The sequence below is a fragment of the Calliopsis andreniformis genome, chromosome 11 (genome assembly GCF_051401765.1).
Source record: "Calliopsis andreniformis isolate RMS-2024a chromosome 11, iyCalAndr_principal, whole genome shotgun sequence".
NCBI classification, from domain to species: domain Eukaryota; kingdom Metazoa; phylum Arthropoda; class Insecta; order Hymenoptera; family Andrenidae; genus Calliopsis; species Calliopsis andreniformis.
The window spans coordinates 13,435,023-13,452,778 of record NC_135072.1 but is presented as its reverse complement, the minus strand read 5'-3'; positions in this window follow the sequence as shown (position 1 = coordinate 13,452,778).

The window sequence follows — 17,756 nt, the reverse complement described above, 5'->3', positions numbered from 1 at the left end:
ATGACCGTTACTTTCACACTGTTTGCAATTATTCCTTTTATACGATGGAAAAGCTGCTGTATTTATATCGTATTTTATGCTTCTGGCGTTGACTTCTAAGGACCTAACTATTCGGTCTGGTGGAGCAACTCCCTAGAGTGAAGCCTAGGTTGTTCGGAATGTAGAAATGACCATAACTTTCACACTGGTTGCTATTATTCGTTTTATACGATGGAAAAACTGTTGTATTTATATTGTATTTTATGCTTCTGGCGTTCACTTCTTAGGCCCTAACTATTCGATCTGGTGGAACAACGCCCTAGGGTGAAGCCTAGGTTGCCCGGAACGTAGAAATGGCCACAACTTTCACACTGGTTACCATTATTCGTTTTATATGATGGAAAAGCTGATGTATTTATATCGTATTTTATGCTTCTGGCGTTGACTTCTTAGGCCCTAACTATTCGATCTGGTGGTACAACGCCGTAGGGTGAAGCCTAGGTTGCCCGGAACGTAGATATGACCATAACCTTCACACAGGTTGCAATTATTCGTTTTATACGGTGTAAAGGCTGTTGTACTTATTTTGTATTTTATTCTTCTGGTGTTGATTTCTTAGGCCCTAACTATTCGATCTGGTGCAACAACGCCGTAGAGTGAAGCCTAGGTTGCCCGGAACGTAGAAATGACCATTACTTTCACACTGTTTGCAATTATTCCTTTTATACGATGGAAAAGCTGCTGTATTTATATCGTATTTTATGCTTCTGGCGTTGACTTCTAAGGACCTAACTATTCGGTCTGGTGGAGCAACGCCCTAGAGTGAAGCCTAGGTTGCTCGGAATGTAGAAATGACCATAACTTTCACACTGGTTGCAATTATTCGTTTTATACGATGGAAAAACTGTTGTATTTATATTGTATTTTATGCTTCTGGCGTTCACTTCTTAGGCCCTAACTATTCGATCTGGTGGAGCAACGCCCTAGAGTGAAGCCTAGGTTGCTCGGAACGTAGAAATGACCATCTCTTTCAAACTGTTTGCAATTAATCCTGTTATACGATGGAAAAACTGTTGTATTTTTATTGCATTTTATGCTTCGGGCGTTGACTTCTAAGGCCCTAGCTATTCAGTCTGTTGGAGCAACGCCCTAGAGTGCAGCCTAGGTTGCTCGGAATGTAGAAATGACCATAACTTTCACACTGGTTGCAATTATTCGTTTGATACGATGGAAAAGCTGTTGTATTTATATCGTATTTTATGCTTCTGGCGTTGACTTCTAAGGCCCTAGCTATTCGATCTAGTGGAGCGACGCCCTAGAGTGAAGCCTAGGTTGCCGGGAACGTAGAAATGACCATTACTTTCATACTGTTTGCAATTATTCCTTTTATACGATGAAAAAGCTGTTGTATTTATATCGTATTTTATGCTTCTGGCGTTGACTTCTAAGGCCCTAGCTATTCGATCTAGTGGAGCAACGCCCTAGAGTGAAGCCTAGGTTGCCCGGAACGTAGAAATGACCATCACTTTCAAACTGGTTGCAATTAATCCTGATATACGATGGAAAAACTGTTGTATTTTTATTGCATTTTATGCTTCGGGCGTTGACTTCTAAGGCCCTAACTATTCAATCTGTTGGAGCAACGCCATAGAGTAAAGCCTAGGTTGATCGGAATGTAGAAATGACCATAACTTTCACACTGGTTGCAATTATTCCTTTTATACGATGGAAAAACTGTTGTATTTATATGGTATTTTATGCTTCTGGCGTCCACTTCTTAGGCCCTAACTATTCCATCTGGTGGAACAACGCCCTAGGGTGAAGCCTAGGTTGCCCGGAACGTAGAAATGACCATAACTTTCACACTGTTTGCAATTATTCATTTTATACGATGGAAAAGCTGTTGTATTTATATCGTATTTTATGCTTCGGGCGTTGACTTCTTAGGCCCTAACATTTCGATCTGGTGGAGCAACGCCCTAGAGTGTAGCCTAGGTTGCTCGGAATGTAGAAATAACCATAACTTTCACACTGGTTGCAATTATTCGTTGTTTACGATGGAAAAGCTGTTGTATTTATATTGTATTTTATGCCTCTGGCGTTGACTTCTAAGGCCCTAGCTATTCGTTCTAGTGGAGCAACGCCCTAGAGTGAAGCCTAGGTTGCTCGGAACGTAGAAATGACCATCACTTTCAAACTGTTTGCAATTAATCCTGTTATACGATGGAAAAACTGTTGTATTTTTATTGCATTTTATGCTTCGGGCGTTGACTTCTAAGGCCCTAACTATTCAATCTGTTGGAGCAACGCCCTAGAGTGAAGCCTAGGTTGCTCGGAATGTAGAAATGACCATAACTTTCACACTGGTTGCAATTATTCGTTTGATACGATGGAAAAGCTGTTGTATTTATATCGTATTTTATGCCTCTGGTGTTGACTTCTAAGGTCCTAGCTATTCGATCTAGTGGAGCAACGCCCTAGAGTAAAGCCTAGGTTGCCCGGAACGTAGAAATGACCATTACTTTCACACTGTTTGCAATTATTCCTTTTATACGATGGAAAAGCTGTTGTATTTATATCGTATTTCATGCTTCTGGCGTTGACTTCTAAGGCTCTAGCTATTTGATCTAGTGGAGCAACGACCTAGAGTGAAGCCTAGGTTGCCCGGAACGTAGAAATGACCATCACTTTCAAACTGGTTCCAATTAATCCTGATATACGATGGAAAAACTGTTGTATTTTTATTGCATTTTATGCTTCGGGCGTTGACTTCTAAGGCCCTAACTATTCAACCTGTTGGAGCAACGCCCTAGAGTAAAGACTAGGTTGATCGGAATGTAGAAATGACCATTGCTTTCACACTGGTTGCAATTATTCGTTTTATACGATGCAAAAGCTGTTGTATTTATATCGTATTTTATGCTTCGGGCGTTGACTTCTTAGGCCCTAACATTTCGATCTGGTGGAGCAACGCCCTACAGTGAAGCCTAGGTTGCCCGGAACGTAGATATGACCATAACCTTCACACAGGTTGCAATTATTCGTTTTATACGGTGTAAAGGCTGTTGTACTTATTTTGTATTTTATTCTTCTGGTGTTGATTTCTTAGGCCCTAACTGTTCGATCTGGGTGAACAACGCCGTAGAGAGAAGCCTATGTTGCCCGGAACGTAGGAATGACCATTACTTTCACACTGTTTGCAATTATTCCTTTTATACGATTGAAAAGCTGTTGTATTTATATCGTATTTTATGCTTCTGGCGTTGACTTCTAAGGACCAAACTATTCGATCTGGTGGAGCAACGCCCTACAGTGATGCCTAGGTTGCCCGGAACGTAGATACGACCATAACCTTCACACTGGTAGCAAATTATTCCTGCTATACGATGGAAAAGCTGTTGTATTTTTACTGCATGTTATGCTTCGGGCATTGACTTCTAAGGCCCTAACTATGCAATCTGTTGGAGCAACGCCCTAGGGGGAAGCCTAGGTTGCCCGGAATGTAGAAATGACCATAACTTTCACACTGGTTGCAATAATTCGGTTTATACGATGGAAAAGCTGTTGTATTTATATCGTATTTTATGCTTCTGGCGTTGACTTCTTAGGCCCTAGCTATTCAATCTGGTGGATCAACGCCCTAGGGGGAAGCGTAGGTTGCCCGGAAAGTAGAAATGACCATAACTTTCACACTGGTAGCAATTATTCGTTTTATACAATCGAAAAACTGTTCTTTTTATTTTGTATTTTATGCTTCGGGCGTTGACTTCTAAGGCCCTAACTCTTTGATCTGTTGGAGCAACGCCCTAGAGTGAGGCCTAGGTTGCCCGGAACGTAGAAATAACAATTACTTTCACACTGTTTGCAATTATACCTTTTATACGATGCAAAAGCTGTTGTATTTATATCGTATTTTATGCTTCTGGCGTTGACTTCTAAGGCCCTAATTATTCGATCGGGTGGAGCAACGCCCTAGAGTGAAGCCTACGTTGCACGGAATGTAGAAATAACCATAACTTTCACACTGGTTGCAATTATTCGTTTTTTACGATGGAAAAGCTGTTGTATTTATATTGTATTTTATGCCTCTGGCGTTGACTTCTAAGGCCCTAGCTATTCGATCTAGTGGAGCAACGCCCTAGAGTGAAGCCTAGGTTGCTCGGAACGCAGAAATGACCATCACTTTCAAACTGTTTGCAATTAATCCTGTTATACGATGGAAAAACTGTTGTATTTTTATTGCATTTTATGTTTCGGGCGTTGACTTCTAAGGCCCTAACTATTCGAACTAGTGGAGCAACGCCCTAGAGTGAAGCCTAGGTTGCCCGGAACGTAGAAATGATCATTACTTTCACACTGTTTGCAATTATTCCCTTTATACGATGGAAAAGCTGTTGTATTTATATCGTATTTTATGCTTCTGGCGTTGACTTCTAAGGCTCTAGCTATTCGATCTAGTGGAGCAACTGCCTAGAGTGAAGCCTAGGTTGCCCGGAACGTAGAAATGACCATCACTTTCAAACTGGTTGCAATTAATCCTGATATACGATGGAAAAACTGTTGTATTTTTATTGCATTTTATGCTTCGGGCGTTGACTTCTAAGGCCCTAACTATTCAACCTGTTGGAGCAACGCCCTAGAGTAAAGCCTAGGTTGATCGGAATGTAGAAGTGACCATTGCTTTCACACTGGTTGCAATTATTCGTTTTATACGATGGAAAGGCTGTTGTATTAATATCGTATTTTATGCTTCTGGCGTTGACTTCTAAGGCCCTAGCTATTCGATCTAGTGGAGCAACGCCCAAGAGTGAAGCCTAGGTTGCCCGGAACGTAGAAATGACCATCACTTTCAAACTGGTTGCAATTAATCCTGATATACGATGGAAAAACTGTTGTATTTTTATTGCATTTTATGCTTCGGGCGTTGACTTCTAAGGCCCTAACCAGTCAACCTGTTGGAGCAACGCCCTAGAGTAAAGCCTAGGTTGATCGGAATGTAGAAATGACCATAACTTTCACACTGGTTGCAATTATTCGTTTTATACGATGGAAAAACTGTTGTATTTATATCGTATTTTATGCTTCTGGCGTTCACTTCTTAGGCCCTAACTATTCGATCTGGTGGAACAACGCCCTAGGGTGAAGCCTAGGTTGCCCGGAACGTAGAAATGACCATAACTTTCACACTGTTTGCAATTATTCATTTTATACGATGGAAAAGCTGTTGTATTTATATCGTATTTTATGCTTCGGGCGTTGACTTCTAAGGCCGTAAAATTTCGATCTGGTGGAGCAACGCCCTACAGTGAAGCCTAGGTTGCCCGGGACGTAGATATGACCATAACCTTCACACAGGTTGCAATTACTCGTTTTATACGGTGTAAAGGCTGTTGTACTTATTTTGTATTTTATTCTTCTGGTGTTGATTTCTTAGGCCCTAACTATTCGATCTGGGTGAACAACGCCGTAGAGAGAAACCTATGTTGCCCGGAACGTAGGAATGACCACTACTTTCACACTGTTTGCAATTATTCCTTTTATACGATTGAAAAGCTGTTGTATTTATATCGTATTTTATGCTTCTTGCGTTGACTTCTAAGGACCTAGCTATTCGATCTGGTGGAGCAACGCCCTACAGTGATGCCCAGGTTGCCCGGAACGTAGATACGACCATAACCTTCACACTGGTTGCAAATTAGTCCTGCTATACGATGGAAAAACTGTTGTATTTTTACTGCATTTTATGCTTCGGGCATTGACTTCTAAGGCCCTAACTATGCAATCTGTTGGAGCAACGCCCTAGGGGGAAGCCTAGGTTGCCCAGAACGTAGAAATGACCACAACTTTCACACTGGTTACCATTATTCGTTTTATATGATGGAAAAGCTGATGTATTTATATCGTATTTTATGCTTCTGGCGTTGACTTCTTAGGCCCTAACTATTCGATCTGGTGGTACAACGCCCTAGGGTGAAGCCTAGGTTGCCCGGAACGTAGATATGTCCATAACCTTCACACAGGTTGCAATTATTCGTTTTATACGGTGTAAAGGCTGTTGTACTTATTTTGTATTTTATTCTTCTGGCGTTCACTTCTTAGGCCCTAGCTATTCGATCTGGTGGAGCAACGCCCTAGAGTGAAGCCTAGGTTGCTCGGAACGTAGAAATGACCATCACTTTCAAACTGTTTGCAATTAATCCTGTTATACGATGGAAAAACTGTTGTATTTTTATTGCATTTTATGCTTCGGGCGTTGACTTCTAAGGCCCTAACTATTCAACCTGTTGGAGCAACGCCCTAGAGTAAAGCCTAGGTTGATCGGAATGTAGAAATGACCATAACTTTCACACTGGTTGCAATTATTCGTTTTATACGATGGAAAAACTGTTGTATTTATATCGTATTTTATGCTTCTGGCGTTCACTTCTTAGGCCCTAACTATTCGATCTGGTGGAACAACGCCCTAGGGTGAAGCCTAGGTTGCGCGGAACGTAGAAATGACCATAACTTTCACACTGTTTGCAATTATTCATTTTATACGATGGAAAAGCTGTTGTATTTATATCGTATTTTATGCTTCGGGCGTTGACTTCTTAGGCCGTAAAATTTCGATCTGGTGGAGCAACGCCCTACAGTGAAGCCTAGGTTGCCCGGAACGTAGATATGACCATAACCATCACACAGGTTGCAATTACACGTTTTATACGGTGTAAAGGCTGTTGTACTTATTTTGTATTTTATTCTTCTGGTGTTGATTTCTTAGGCCCTAACTATTCGATCTGGGTGAACAACGCCGTAGAGAGAAACCTATGTTGCCCGGAACGTAGGAATGACCACTACTTTCACACTGGTTGCAATTATTCGTTTTTTACGATGGAAAAGCTGTTGTATTTATATTGTATTTTATGCCTCTGGCGTTGACTTCTAAGGCCCTAGCTATTCGATCTAGTGGAGCAACGCCCTAGAGTGAAGCCTAGGTTGCCCGGAACGTAGAAATGACCATCACTTTCAAACTGGTTGCAATTAATCCTGATATACGATGGAAAAACTGTTGTATTTTTATTGCATTTTATGCTTCGGGCGTTGACTTCTAAGGCCCTAACTATTCAACCTGTTGGAGCAACGCCCTAGAGTAAAGCCTAGGTTGATCGGAATGTAGAAATGACCATTGCTTTCACACTGGTTGCAATTATTCGTTTTATACGATGGAAAAACTGTTGTATTTATATGGTATTTTATGCTTCTGGCGTTCACTTCTTAGGCCCTAACTATTCGATCTGGTGGAACAACGCCCTAGGGTGAAGCCTAGGTTGCCCGGAACGTAGAAATGACCATAACTTTCGCACTGTTTGCAATTATTCATTTTATACGATGGAAAAGCTGTTGTATTTATATCGTATTTTATGCTTCGGGCGTTGACTTCTTAGGCCCTAACATTTCGATCTGGTGGAGCAACGCCCTACAGTGAAGCCTAGGTTGCCCGGAACGTAGATATGACCATAACCTTCACACAGGTTGCAATTATTCGTTTTATACGGTGTAAAGGCTGTTGTACTTATTTTGTATTTTATTCTTCTGGTGTTGATTTCTTAGGCCCTAACTATTCGATCTGGGTGAACAACGCCGTAGAGAGAAGCCTATGTTGCCCGGAACGTAGGAATGACCATTACTTTCACACTGTTTGCAATTATTCCTTTTATACGATTGAAAAGCTGTTGTATTTATGTCGTATTTTATGCTTCTGGCGTTGACTTCTAAGGACCAAACTATTCGATCTGGTGGAGCAACGCCCTACAGTGATGCCTAGGTTGCCCGGAACGTAGATACGACCATAACCTTCACACTGGTTGCAAATTATTCCTGCTATACGATGGAAAAGCTGTTGTATTTTTACTGCATGTTATGCTTCGGGCATTGACTTCTAAGGCCCTAACTATGCAATCTGTTGGAGCAACGCCCTAGGGGGAAGCCTAGGTTGCCCGGAACGTAGAAATGACCATAACTTTCACACTGGTAGCAATTATTCGTTTTATACGATGGAAAAGCTGTTGAATTTATATCGTATTTTATGCTTCTGGCGTTGACTTCTTAGGCCGTAACTATTCCATCTGGTGGATCAATGCCCTAGGGGGTAGCGTAGGCTGCCCGGAAAGTACAAATGACCATAACTTTCACACTCGTAGCAATTATTCGTTTTATACGATGGAAGAACTGTTCTATTTATTTTGTATTTTATGCTTCGGGCGTTGACTTCTAACGACCTAACTATTCGATCTGGTGGAGCAACGCCCTAGAGTGAAGCCTAGGTTGCCCTGTACGTAGAAATGACCATCACTTTCAAACTGGTTCTAATTATTCCTGTTATATGATGGAAAAACTGTTGTATTTTTATTGCATTTTATGCTTCGGGCATTTACTTCTAAGGCCCTAACTATTCACTCTGTTGGAGCAACGCCCTAGGGTGAAGCCTAGGTTGCCCGGAAAGTAGAAATGACCGTAACTATCATACTGGTTGCAATTATTCGTTTTATATGGTGGAAAAACTGTTGTATTTATATCGTATTTTATGCTTCTGGCGTTGACTTCTTAGGCCCTAACTATTCCATCTGGTGGAACAACGCCCTAGGGTAAAGCCAAGATTGCGCGGAACGTAGAAATGACGATAACTTTCATACTGGTTGCAATTATTCGTTTTATACGGTGTAAAGGCTGTTGTACTTATTTTGTATTTTATTCTTCTGGTGTTGATTTCTTAAGCCCTAACTATTCGATCTGGTGGAACAACGCCGTAGAGTGAAGCCTAGGTTGCTCGGAATGTAGAAATGACCATAACTTTCACACTGGTTGCAATTATTCGTTTTATACGATGGAAAAACTGTTGTATTTATATTGTATTTTATGCTTCTGGCGTTCACTTCTTAGGCCCTAACTATTCGATCTGGTGGAACAACGCCCTAGGGTGAAGCCTGGGTTGCCCGGAACGTAGAAATGACCATAACTTTTACACTGGTAGCAATTATTCGTTTTATACAATCGAAAAACTGTTCTTTTTATTTTGTATTTTATGCTTCGGGCGTTGACTTCTAAGGCCCTAACTGTTTGATCTGTTGGAGCAACACCCTAGAGTGAGGCCTAGGTTGCCCGGAACGTAGAAATAACAATTACTTTCACACTGTTTGCAATTATTCCTTTTATACGATGCAAAAGCTGTTGTATTTATATCGTATTTTATGCTTCTGGCGTTGACTTCTAAGGCCCTAACTATTCGATCTGGTGGAGCAACGCCCTAGAGTGAAGCCTAGGTTGCTCGGAATGTAGAAATAACCATAACTTTCACACTGGTTGCAATTATTCGTTTTTTACGATGGAAAAGCTGTTGTATTTATATTGTATTTTATGCCTCTGGCGTTAACTTCTAAGGCCCTAGCTATTCGATCTAGTGGAGCAACGCCCTAGAGTGAAGCCTAGGTTGCCCGGAACGTAGAAATGACCATTACTTTCACACTGTTTGCAATTATTCCTTTTATACGATGGAAAAGCTGTTGTATTTATATCGTATTTTATGCTTCTGGCGTTGACTTCTAAGGCCCTAGCTATTCGATCTAGTGGAGCAACGCCCTAGAGTGAAGCCTAGGTTGCCCGGAACGTAGAAATGACCATCACTTTCACACTGGTTGCAATTAATCCTGATATACGATGGAAAAACTGTTGTATTTTTATTGCATTTTATGCTTCGGGCGTTGACTTCTAAGGCCCTAACTATTAAACCTGTTGGAGCAACGCCCTAGAGTAAAGCCTAGGTTGATCGGAATGTAGAAATGACCATAACTTTCACACTGGTTGCAATTATTCGTTTTATACGATGGAAAAACTGTTGCATTTACATGGTATTTTATGCTTCGGGCGTTGACTTCTTAGGCCCTAACATTTCGATCTGGTGGAGCAACGCCCTAGAGTGAAGCCTAGGTTGCCCGGATCGTAGAAATGACCATAACTTTCACACTGTTTGCAATTATTCATTTTATACGATGGAAAAGCTGTTGTATTTATATCGTATTTTATGCTTCGGGCGTTGACTTCTTAGGCCCTAACATTTCGATCTGGTGGAGCAACGCCCTACAGTGAAGCCTAGGTTGCCCGGAACGTAGATATGACCATAACCTTCACACAGGTTGCAATTATTCGTTTTATACGGTGTAAAGGCTGTTGTACTTATTTTGTATTTTATTCTTCTGGTGTTGATTTCTTAGGCCCTAACTATTCGATCTGGGTGAACAACGCCGTAGAGAGAAGCCTAGGTTGCCCGGAACGTAGGAATGACCATTACTTTCACACTGTTTGCAATTATTCCTTTTATACGATTGAAAAGCTGTTGTATTTATATCGTATTTTATGCTTCTGGTATTGACTTCTAAGGAACAAACTATTCGACCTGGTGGATCAACGCCCTAGGGGGAAGCGTAGGTTGCACGGAAAGTAGAAATGACCATAACTTTCACACTGGTAGCAATTATTCGTTTTATACGATGGAAAAACTGTTCTATTTATTTTGTATTTTATGCTTCGGGCGTTGACTTCTAAGGCCCTGACTACTCGATCTGGTGGAGCAACGCCCAAGAGTGAAGCCTAGGTTGCCCGGAACGTAGATACGACCATAACCTTCACACTGGTTGCAATTATTCCTGTTATATGATGGAAAAACTGTTGTATTTTTATTGCATTTTATGCTTCGGGCATTGACTTCTAAGACCCTAACTATTCACTCTGTTGGAGCAACGCCCTAGGGGGAAGCCTAGGTTGCCCGGAACGTAGAAATGACCATAACTTTCACACTGGTTGCAATTATTCGGTTTATACGATGGAAAAGCTGTTGTATTTATATCGTATTTTATGCTTCTGGCGTTGACTTCTCAGGCCCTAGCTATACAATCTGGTGGATCAACGCCCTAGGGGGAAGCGTAGGTTGCACGGAAAGTAGAAATGACCATAACTTTCACACTGGTAGCAATTATTCGTTTTATACGATGGAAAAACAGTTCTATTTATTTTGTATTTTATGCTTCGGGCGTTGACTTCTAAGGCCCTGACTATTCGATCTGGTGGAGCAACGCCCTAGAGTGAAGCCTAGGTTGCCCGGTACGTAGAAATGACCATCACTTTCAAACTGGTTGCAATTATTCCTGTTATATGATGGAAAAACTGTTGTATTTTTATTGCATTTTATGCTTCGGGCATTGACTTCTAAGACCCTAACTATTCACTCTGTTGGAGCAACGCCCTAGGGTGAAGCCTAGGTTGCCCGGAAAGTAGAAATGACCGTAACTTTCATACTGGTTGCAATTATTCGTTTTATATGGTGGAAAAACTGTTGTATTTATATTGTATTTTATTATTCTGGCGTTGACTTCTAAGGCCCTAACTATTCGATCAGGTGGAGCAACGCCCTAGAGTGCAGCCTAGGCTGCTCGAAGTGTAGAAATGACCATAACTTTCACATTGGTTGCAATTATTCGTTTTATACGATGGAAAAGCTGTTGTATTTATATCGTATTTTATGCTTCTGGCGTTGACTTCTTAGGCCCTAACTATTCCATCTGGTGGAACAACGCCCTAGGGTAAAGCCAAGATTGCGTGGAACGTAGAAATGACCATAACTTTCATACTGGTTGCAATTATTCGTTTTATATGGTGGAAAAACTGTTGTATTTATATCGTATTTTATGCTTCTGGCGTTGACTTCTAAGGACCTAACTATTCGATCTGGTGGAGCAACGCACTACAGTGATGCCTAGGTTGCCCGGAACGTAGATACGACCATAACCTTCACACTAGTTGCAAATTATTCCTGCTATACGATGGAAAAACTGTTGTATTTTTACTGCATTTTATGCTTCGGGCATTGACTTCTAAGGCCCTGACTATGCAATCTGTTGGAGAAACGCCCTAGGGGGAAGCCTAGGTTGCCCGGAACGTAGAAATGACCATAACTTTCACACTGGTTGCAATTATTCGTTTTATACGATGGAAAAGCTGTTGAATTTATATCGTATTTTATGCTTCTGGCGTTGACTTCTTAGGCCGTAACTATTCCATCTGGTGGATCAATGCCCTAGGGGGAAGCGTAGGTTGCCCGGAAAGTACAACTGACCATAACTTTCACACTCGTAGCAATTATTCGTTTTATACGATGGAAAAACTGTTCTATTTATTTTGTATTTTATGCTTCGGGCGTTGACTTCTAACGACCTAACTATTCGATCTGGTGGAGCAACGCCCTAGAGTGAAGCCTAGGTTGCTCGGAACGTAGAAATGACCATCTCTTTCAAACTGTTTGCAATTAATCCTGTTATACGATGGAAAAACTGTTGTATTTTTATTGCATTTTATGCTTCGGGCGTTGACTTCTAAGGCCCTAGCTATTCAGTCTGTTGGAGCAACGCCCTAGAGTGCAGCCTAGGTTGCTCGGAATGTAGAAATGACCATAACTTTCACACTGGTTGCAATTATTCGTTTGATACGATGGAAAAGCTGTTGTATTTATATCGTATTTTATGCTTCTGGCGTTGACTTCTAAGGCCCTAGCTATTCGATCTAGTGGAGCGACGCCCTAGAGTGAAGCCTAGGTTGCCGGGAACGTAGAAATGACCATTACTTTCATACTGTTTGCAATTATTCCTTTTATACGATGAAAAAGCTGTTGTATTTATATCGTATTTTATGCTTCTGGCGTTGACTTCTAAGGCCCTAGCTATTCGATCTAGTGGAGCAACGCCCTAGAGTGAAGCCTAGGTTGCCCGGAACGTAGAAATGACCATCACTTTCAAACTGGTTGCAATTAATCCTGATATACGATGGAAAAACTGTTGTATTTTTATTGCATTTTATGCTTCGGGCGTTGACTTCTAAGGCCCTAACTATTCAATCTGTTGGAGCAACGCCATAGAGTAAAGCCTAGGTTGATCGGAATGTAGAAATGACCATAACTTTCACACTGGTTGCAATTATTCCTTTTATACGATGGAAAAACTGTTGTATTTATATGGTATTTTATGCTTCTGGCGTCCACTTCTTAGGCCCTAACTATTCCATCTGGTGGAACAACGCCCTAGGGTGAAGCCTAGGTTGCCCGGAACGTAGAAATGACCATAACTTTCACACTGTTTGCAATTATTCATTTTATACGATGGAAAAGCTGTTGTATTTATATCGTATTTTATGCTTCGGGCGTTGACTTCTTAGGCCCTAACATTTCGATCTGGTGGAGCAACGCCCTAGAGTGTAGCCTAGGTTGCTCGGAATGTAGAAATAACCATAACTTTCACACTGGTTGCAATTATTCGTTGTTTACGATGGAAAAGCTGTTGTATTTATATTGTATTTTATGCCTCTGGCGTTGACTTCTAAGGCCCTAGCTATTCGTTCTAGTGGAGCAACGCCCTAGAGTGAAGCCTAGGTTGCTCGGAACGTAGAAATGACCATCACTTTCAAACTGTTTGCAATTAATCCTGTTATACGATGGAAAAACTGTTGTATTTTTATTGCATTTTATGCTTCGGGCGTTGACTTCTAAGGCCCTAACTATTCAATCTGTTGGAGCAACGCCCTAGAGTGAAGCCTAGGTTGCTCGGAATGTAGAAATGACCATAACTTTCACACTGGTTGCAATTATTCGTTTGATACGATGGAAAAGCTGTTGTATTTATATCGTATTTTATGCCTCTGGTGTTGACTTCTAAGGTCCTAGCTATTCGATCTAGTGGAGCAACGCCCTAGAGTAAAGCCTAGGTTGCCCGGAACGTAGAAATGACCATTACTTTCACACTGTTTGCAATTATTCCTTTTATACGATGGAAAAGCTGTTGTATTTATATCGTATTTCATGCTTCTGGCGTTGACTTCTAAGGCTCTAGCTATTTGATCTAGTGGAGCAACGACCTAGAGTGAAGCCTAGGTTGCCCGGAACGTAGAAATGACCATCACTTTCAAACTGGTTCCAATTAATCCTGATATACGATGGAAAAACTGTTGTATTTTTATTGCATTTTATGCTTCGGGCGTTGACTTCTAAGGCCCTAACTATTCAACCTGTTGGAGCAACGCCCTAGAGTAAAGACTAGGTTGATCGGAATGTAGAAATGACCATTGCTTTCACACTGGTTGCAATTATTCGTTTTATACGATGCAAAAGCTGTTGTATTTATATCGTATTTTATGCTTCGGGCGTTGACTTCTTAGGCCCTAACATTTCGATCTGGTGGAGCAACGCCCTACAGTGAAGCCTAGGTTGCCCGGAACGTAGATATGACCATAACCTTCACACAGGTTGCAATTATTCGTTTTATACGGTGTAAAGGCTGTTGTACTTATTTTGTATTTTATTCTTCTGGTGTTGATTTCTTAGGCCCTAACTGTTCGATCTGGGTGAACAACGCCGTAGAGAGAAGCCTATGTTGCCCGGAACGTAGGAATGACCATTACTTTCACACTGTTTGCAATTATTCCTTTTATACGATTGAAAAGCTGTTGTATTTATATCGTATTTTATGCTTCTGGCGTTGACTTCTAAGGACCAAACTATTCGATCTGGTGGAGCAACGCCCTACAGTGATGCCTAGGTTGCCCGGAACGTAGATACGACCATAACCTTCACACTGGTAGCAAATTATTCCTGCTATACGATGGAAAAGCTGTTGTATTTTTACTGCATGTTATGCTTCGGGCATTGACTTCTAAGGCCCTAACTATGCAATCTGTTGGAGCAACGCCCTAGGGGGAAGCCTAGGTTGCCCGGAATGTAGAAATGACCATAACTTTCACACTGGTTGCAATAATTCGGTTTATACGATGGAAAAGCTGTTGTATTTATATCGTATTTTATGCTTCTGGCGTTGACTTCTTAGGCCCTAGCTATTCAATCTGGTGGATCAACGCCCTAGGGGGAAGCGTAGGTTGCCCGGAAAGTAGAAATGACCATAACTTTCACACTGGTAGCAATTATTCGTTTTATACAATCGAAAAACTGTTCTTTTTATTTTGTATTTTATGCTTCGGGCGTTGACTTCTAAGGCCCTAACTCTTTGATCTGTTGGAGCAACGCCCTAGAGTGAGGCCTAGGTTGCCCGGAACGTAGAAATAACAATTACTTTCACACTGTTTGCAATTATACCTTTTATACGATGCAAAAGCTGTTGTATTTATATCGTATTTTATGCTTCTGGCGTTGACTTCTAAGGCCCTAATTATTCGATCGGGTGGAGCAACGCCCTAGAGTGAAGCCTACGTTGCACGGAATGTAGAAATAACCATAACTTTCACACTGGTTGCAATTATTCGTTTTTTACGATGGAAAAGCTGTTGTATTTATATTGTATTTTATGCCTCTGGCGTTGACTTCTAAGGCCCTAGCTATTCGATCTAGTGGAGCAACGCCCTAGAGTGAAGCCTAGGTTGCTCGGAACGCAGAAATGACCATCACTTTCAAACTGTTTGCAATTAATCCTGTTATACGATGGAAAAACTGTTGTATTTTTATTGCATTTTATGTTTCGGGCGTTGACTTCTAAGGCCCTAACTATTCGAACTAGTGGAGCAACGCCCTAGAGTGAAGCCTAGGTTGCCCGGAACGTAGAAATGATCATTACTTTCACACTGTTTGCAATTATTCCCTTTATACGATGGAAAAGCTGTTGTATTTATATCGTATTTTATGCTTCTGGCGTTGACTTCTAAGGCTCTAGCTATTCGATCTAGTGGAGCAACTGCCTAGAGTGAAGCCTAGGTTGCCCGGAACGTAGAAATGACCATCACTTTCAAACTGGTTGCAATTAATCCTGATATACGATGGAAAAACTGTTGTATTTTTATTGCATTTTATGCTTCGGGCGTTGACTTCTAAGGCCCTAACTATTCAACCTGTTGGAGCAACGCCCTAGAGTAAAGCCTAGGTTGATCGGAATGTAGAAGTGACCATTGCTTTCACACTGGTTGCAATTATTCGTTTTATACGATGGAAAGGCTGTTGTATTAATATCGTATTTTATGCTTCTGGCGTTGACTTCTAAGGCCCTAGCTATTCGATCTAGTGGAGCAACGCCCAAGAGTGAAGCCTAGGTTGCCCGGAACGTAGAAATGACCATCACTTTCAAACTGGTTGCAATTAATCCTGATATACGATGGAAAAACTGTTGTATTTTTATTGCATTTTATGCTTCGGGCGTTGACTTCTAAGGCCCTAACCAGTCAACCTGTTGGAGCAACGCCCTAGAGTAAAGCCTAGGTTGATCGGAATGTAGAAATGACCATAACTTTCACACTGGTTGCAATTATTCGTTTTATACGATGGAAAAACTGTTGTATTTATATCGTATTTTATGCTTCTGGCGTTCACTTCTTAGGCCCTAACTATTCGATCTGGTGGAACAACGCCCTAGGGTGAAGCCTAGGTTGCCCGGAACGTAGAAATGACCATAACTTTCACACTGTTTGCAATTATTCATTTTATACGATGGAAAAGCTGTTGTATTTATATCGTATTTTATGCTTCGGGCGTTGACTTCTAAGGCCGTAAAATTTCGATCTGGTGGAGCAACGCCCTACAGTGAAGCCTAGGTTGCCCGGGACGTAGATATGACCATAACCTTCACACAGGTTGCAATTACTCGTTTTATACGGTGTAAAGGCTGTTGTACTTATTTTGTATTTTATTCTTCTGGTGTTGATTTCTTAGGCCCTAACTATTCGATCTGGGTGAACAACGCCGTAGAGAGAAACCTATGTTGCCCGGAACGTAGGAATGACCACTACTTTCACACTGTTTGCAATTATTCCTTTTATACGATTGAAAAGCTGTTGTATTTATATCGTATTTTATGCTTCTTGCGTTGACTTCTAAGGACCTAGCTATTCGATCTGGTGGAGCAACGCCCTACAGTGATGCCCAGGTTGCCCGGAACGTAGATACGACCATAACCTTCACACTGGTTGCAAATTAGTCCTGCTATACGATGGAAAAACTGTTGTATTTTTACTGCATTTTATGCTTCGGGCATTGACTTCTAAGGCCCTAACTATGCAATCTGTTGGAGCAACGCCCTAGGGGGAAGCCTAGGTTGCCCAGAACGTAGAAATGACCACAACTTTCACACTGGTTACCATTATTCGTTTTATATGATGGAAAAGCTGATGTATTTATATCGTATTTTATGCTTCTGGCGTTGACTTCTTAGGCCCTAACTATTCGATCTGGTGGTACAACGCCCTAGGGTGAAGCCTAGGTTGCCCGGAACGTAGATATGTCCATAACCTTCACACAGGTTGCAATTATTCGTTTTATACGGTGTAAAGGCTGTTGTACTTATTTTGTATTTTATTCTTCTGGCGTTCACTTCTTAGGCCCTAGCTATTCGATCTGGTGGAGCAACGCCCTAGAGTGAAGCCTAGGTTGCTCGGAACGTAGAAATGACCATCACTTTCAAACTGTTTGCAATTAATCCTGTTATACGATGGAAAAACTGTTGTATTTTTATTGCATTTTATGCTTCGGGCGTTGACTTCTAAGGCCCTAACTATTCAACCTGTTGGAGCAACGCCCTAGAGTAAAGCCTAGGTTGATCGGAATGTAGAAATGACCATAACTTTCACACTGGTTGCAATTATTCGTTTTATACGATGGAAAAACTGTTGTATTTATATCGTATTTTATGCTTCTGGCGTTCACTTCTTAGGCCCTAACTATTCGATCTGGTGGAACAACGCCCTAGGGTGAAGCCTAGGTTGCG